Raw genomic sequence first — 5,639 nt, 5'->3', positions numbered from 1 at the left:
ACGGGGCGAGTCTTGATTACTCTCCTTAGAGAGTCTTAGTGAAAATGACATGAGTAACTGATGGGGGAAGGGCTTAAGCGTCCCCAGGACTCAGTACGTGCCATGAATGCGTTAGCCATGAGTATTAGTTTCCCTCCGTGGAACCTCTGTTTTAAAACCCTTTGTTTGTAAACAGTAAGATGTGATCAATGAATAACTCATTTCCTGGTTTATTAATCAGAGATGCAGATACGATCGCCAGCCAGAGCTCGCCATCAGCCTGAGGTCCGGCCACGCTTTCCCCAGATGTTTATTCCAAAGTCCAGATTGCCAACGTCTGATGCGTTGCCAACCATGGGCGCTAAAAAAAAAAAAAAAAAAAAAAAAAAAATTGGGCCTTTTGAACCACACAGTTTCACACAGTTTCATTTCAAATAAATTAAACCTCTTCCAATAAATGGAACCTCCTGAAGCCATTTTATAAAGGTCAGAATAGTTCAAGGGTTCAAGGGCCACCACTGTGACTTCAGCTCCCAGGCATCTCCGAGGACCCCGCTAGCCCAGCCTGCCTGGAGAGTGTGCGCTGGTGGGGCTGGGATCTGAGCTTCTCGGTGTGACCAGAGCAGCGTGCTGGGCACAGAGCAAGCGACAGCTCAGAGGGCACTCCTGGGAGTCGGCGGCTCGATGCGTCCCCAGCTGGAGCCGGGCCAGCCTGGACACCGGGACCTCAAGGGTGCCGAAGCGGTGAGCACCCCATAGCACCTGTTAACAGGTGCCTGAGCATCCGATTGGGAGCACTGGCTGAAGACTTCGGTGTCAAGAAGCAAATTCCCTTCCCCAGCATCTTGCATCCCTATAGCTTTCACGCTCTGTGGGGAGGGTTCAAGGAACATCTGCTCACAGCTGGAACTGCACACACATAAGCAGTGGGAAATAATTTCAGTCTTCAACCCTCCCAAGCCCACTGACAAAGGCCCAGCTCAGAGGGGTGAAGAAAACTCATCTGAAACTCAGAAATAAAGCAAAAGGATACTTGACGGTTCCTTCACAGGCTCATTATGTAACTGGGGTAGCGTATCTTGACCCACCCCAGACTCTAAGAAGTTACATGTTAACCAGTGGACTTTTGTCCAACAGAAATGCAAAGAATTTCTGTTGATAGGGACAAAAAAAGTATTCCCCCAAATTATGGTTTCATTGCCCTATAGGATGTTAAGCAGTTTGGGACCTATTTAGAAATGACTTAGATTTGTGTCCGCCTTCCTCTGCAGGGGAAATGCAATTCTCCCTGCTGTGGGTCCCTTCCCCGCGCATCTCCTTTACTGCCCAGCAGAGCTCTTTGCTTCTGACACTTCCAGTCACCGAACCGCCACTGCCCAGAGAGCATCAGATCCTTCTGGTTAAGGGCTCGGTCCCATAAGATGCGCCCCCGACCAACCCACTATGGAGGTTCCAAAGACCTCTCCTCGGGCCCGATGAATTTGCTGGAGTGGCTCTCAGAGCTCAGGGGAAACACTTACTTAGCTTTACTGATGTCTTAGAGGGTTTGACCAAGATGTTGATGAGCTCTCTGAGGGCAAGACATCGAGACAGCTGCGGGGGGGGGGTGGGGTGAGGGGCGCCCTTTCTGCCCATAGCATCCTTCTGCAGCAGCGCAACTCTAGGGGAGACCTTCCTGGGGAAGGGTTGGGGGGCACCCACACCCACGAGCCTCCCCGGACCAGCAGAGGCCACCTGGTAAATCTCGGAACCGTGTATACAAGACCCACACTTTGTACGGGGCCTTTCCACTCACACGTGCTGTTATCCTCTCGATTCCGATGCATTCTGTATTTTCTTTTTTCCTAAAAAAGCCCGAGGGTGACTGGAACTTTCAGGACCTGAGGAAAAGCACGGGATCTACCCAGCCTGGTGCCGCCTTTCTTTGGTTCTCATCCCAAGCAGGAAATAACTTCAAGATTCTGGGTTCAGATCAGAGCACGCATTTCTGCGTCCCGCGCTCCACAGACCAAAATGGGCTCCAAGTACGGCCCTGACTTCTGCCCTGGGCTAGTCCCTTCTTGTCCCTAGCAGGCCCTCCTTGTTTAGAAAAGGAGGGTCCAATTAACTCATCAGTGGAGACTTCTCCGGGGGCTGGGTGAACTTTCAAATATCTATTGAGCACCTGCTGTATGCCAGGCAACAAGCCAACAAGGGCGTGACCTCAGAATGTGAGATCCTCCGAGGCCCCTTCTGCCCTGCTCCATCTCCTCTAGAACCTCCTCCTCCCCCTCCAGCACGAGTCCTCCCGAAGCTCACCAGTGACCCCAGTGACCCATGAGCCTCCTGGGCCAGCAGAGGCCGCTTGGCAAACCACATTTGCCTCTTTCCCTAGATCCCATCCTGTTGGAACCCTGTGCTGCATTTCACATTGCCTCATCTTCCTCTCTCGGGGACCTTCTCCTCTTATAACCTATGAGTCACCCCGGCCCCAGGTTCTCCTTCTCCCCTGGGACCTGTTCTCAGACGCCTTCCCTTGCTCACTTCCATCTGCCCTTCCCAAACCAGATGTGGCTCCAAGCTTCTTGCTTTGGCCCTGCCTCGGTGACCAGCCTTGCTCCCCTGGCAGCTCCCACGCGGCCCCATGAACACCCCCATTCTGATCCTCCCAAATCCTCACCAGCGGGGCCCTCCCCAGGGACAATGATGGACTCACTTGCTTCCTGGGGCTGAGTGGCCCACCAGGAGGAGAAGACTGGCTTCAAGTGCCAGTGGGGCAGGGCCACAGAGAAAAGTGTGTGTGTGTGTGTGTGTGTGTGTGTGTGTGTGTGTGTGATATTTTCTATGTCACAGAAAGCAGCAGATAGTCATCAAGGGGAAAATTAGAACTTTGATGGATTTTCTTCTACTTATTTTAGTCCAGTATGCATTTTTTTTTTATTTTTTATTTATTTGACAGAGAGAAATCACAACTAGGCAGAGAGGCAGGCAGAGAGAGAAGAAGGGAAGTAGGTTCCCTGCTGAGCAGAGAGCCCGATGCAGGGCTCGATCCCAGGACCCTGGGATCATGACCCGAGCCGAAGGCAGCGGCTTTAACCCACTGAGCCACCCAGGCGCCCCCAGTATGCATTTTTAAATTACATATGAGGAAGGCATTCTAATTCCTGTAGCAAACAGAGCTCTCAAACGATCTGAATCTAGGGAGGCTGCATGGCTCAGTCTGTTAAGCAGCCAACTCTTGGTTTTGGCTCCAGTGATGATCTCAGTGTCCTGGGATCAAGCCCTGCATCAGGCTCTGTGCTGGCCTCGGAGTCTGCTTAAGATTCTCTCTTTCCCTCTCCCTCTGCCTCTCCCTCTCCCTCCCTCACTTGGGCATGTGTTCTCTTTCCCTTAAAAAAAATCTGAATTCAGGGGCACCTGGGTGGCTCAGTGGGTTAAAGCCTCTGCTTTCGGCTCAGGTCATGATCTCAGGGTCCTGGGATCGAGCCCCGCATCGGGCTCTCTGCTCAGCGGGGAGCCTGCTTCCTGCCTGCCTCTCTGCCCACTTGTGATCTCTCTCTCTGTCAAATAAATAAATAAAATATTTTACAAAATCTGAATCCAGCCCTAGTCCGACCCATATTCCTTCATTTGTTCATTTATTCATTAATTGGACAAATGTGTTCCGAGCACCTCCAAAGTGCCAGGATGGTTCCCGGTACTGGAACCCAACAGTGCTAGAGCCTCAGGCCAAGCCCTGTCCTCAGAAGCCCACATTCTGTAGGAGAGGCAGGCAAGGGGCAAATACTCTTTCATGTGAAAAGAAAGGGCAAAGGAGGATAAACAAAATGGGGAGTGGAACTAAGGGTGCATGGCCTAACACGAGGTAGGCGAGGCTAGCTTGTATTTTCAATAGACCGTGAGTTCCTAAGGGTGGAAACTCTTGTAACCTCATCTCCCCCATCATAGTGTCTCAGAAATGTTAGCTGAAAGATTACTTGATGGGTGAGTGGATGGCTGGGTGGATGGATGGATGGATGGATGGATGGATGGATGGATGAGTGTATGGATGAGTGGATGGATGGGTAGATGGGTGGATAGATGGACAGGTGAGCGGATGGATGGGTAGATGGACAGATGGATAGGTGGGTGGGTGGATGGATGGATGGATGGATGGATGGATGAGTGGATGGATGGGTAGATGGGTAGATGGGTAGATAGATGGACAGGTGAGTGGATGGATGGATGGGTGGATGGACAGACGGATAGGTGGGTGGGTGGGTGGATGGATGATGGATGGATGAATGGAGGGATAAGTAAATAGATGAGTGGATGAGTGGATGAGTGGATGGGTGGATGGGTGGATGGGTGAGTGGCCCTGGAGGATTAGCTTCCTCTTGCCCCTCCCATCGGGCCCTTCCTTTGTAGGCTCTCAACCCATTACAAAGCCTTCTTCAGGATGCTCTAAACTTCACTCCTACCTATTCTTCTTCAGGGTGCGCCCCTAAGATCACCTTCTGAGTCACAATACCTTTGATGTGGCCTCAGGCAGACCTAGCTGCATAATTTGTCGGGTCCAAGGCAAAATGAAAATGCAGAGACTCTTGTTCAAAAATTATTAAGCATTTCAAGATGGTGACAACTGAGCATTAAACCGACCACAGGGTCCTTCTAGAGATCATGACTCTGTGACCGCGTGGGTAACACACCCATGAAACCAGGCCTGCCCGGAAGGGCTTTTCCTAAACATGCACTTGAAGGGCCACCCTGCCGGGCTTCCAAGCCTCACTGACTTCTCTGCTCCTTCCCTCAAGACTTCACCCCACTCCCTGCCTCTGGGCAACTGTTCCTGCTGCCCAGGATGCCTTCCCCACTCACCTCTTGTCTTTGTGCTCAACCATGGGCTAGATGTTAGAAAAGGAGATGGGGTAAATCAGACCTAGTCCAGACTCTCCAGAGAAAATGCTCAGAGGGTGTCTGAGTTCTGGTTCGGCTGTGGCCCTGCCCACCTGTGGGGCCCCAAGCAGGTTCCCGTTCCTTTACTGCAAAATGGGGCTCTGCTCACAGCCCTCCTCCTTTTTTTAAAAATCTAAGATATAGGCTGCCTGGGTGACTCAGATGGTTAAGCAACTGACTCTTGATTTGGGTTCAGGTCATGACCTCAAGGTCGTGAGATCAAGCCCCGTGTCGTGTTTTGTGCTCAGCACAGAGTCTGCTTAAGATTCTCTTTCTCCCTCTCCCTCTGCCCCTCCCAGCCCTTGTGAGTGCTCCCACTTAAAAAACAAAAAACCCAAGATACGTCTCCCCTGTAAAAGTGTACAGTTCAGGGGCGCCTGGGTGGCTCAGTGGGTTAAAGCCTCTGCCTTTGGCTCAGGTTATGGTCTTGGGGTCCTGGGATCGAGCCCCGCATCGGGCTCTCTGTTCAGCGGGGAGCCTGCTTCCCCCTCTCTCTCTCTGCCTGCCTCTCTGCCTACTTGTGATCTCTGTCAAATAAATAGGTAAATCTTTAAAAAAACGAAGTGTACAGTTCAGTGGTTTTTAATATATACACGAGGTCGTGCACCCATCACCACAACGCGTTTCCAGAACATTCCCCACACATTCCTCCTTAAGGAAACCCCCCTCCCAATAGCAGTGCTCCTCCCAGACCTGCAGCCCCCGGCAAGCACCACTTTACTTCCTGTCTCTACAGATTGGCTCGT

General features: G+C 51.7%; 1 long non-coding RNA gene across 1 annotated transcript; it reads right to left on the bottom strand.

The window, feature by feature from the left end:
• Positions 1-236: 236 nt before the first annotated feature.
• Positions 237-4,876, bottom strand: LOC123948166. Its single transcript, XR_006819929.1, has 3 exons — positions 4,816-4,876; positions 1,775-1,859; positions 237-340 (listed from the first exon to the last, which is right to left on the bottom strand). It is a non-coding gene; the product is annotated as an uncharacterized LOC123948166 (long non-coding RNA).
• Positions 4,877-5,639: the final 763 nt, after the last annotated feature.

This window comes from Meles meles, chromosome 8 (assembly GCF_922984935.1).
Source record: "Meles meles chromosome 8, mMelMel3.1 paternal haplotype, whole genome shotgun sequence".
NCBI lineage: Eukaryota > Metazoa > Chordata > Mammalia > Carnivora > Mustelidae > Meles > Meles meles.
This window is presented reverse-complemented; position numbering and strand designations above follow the sequence as displayed.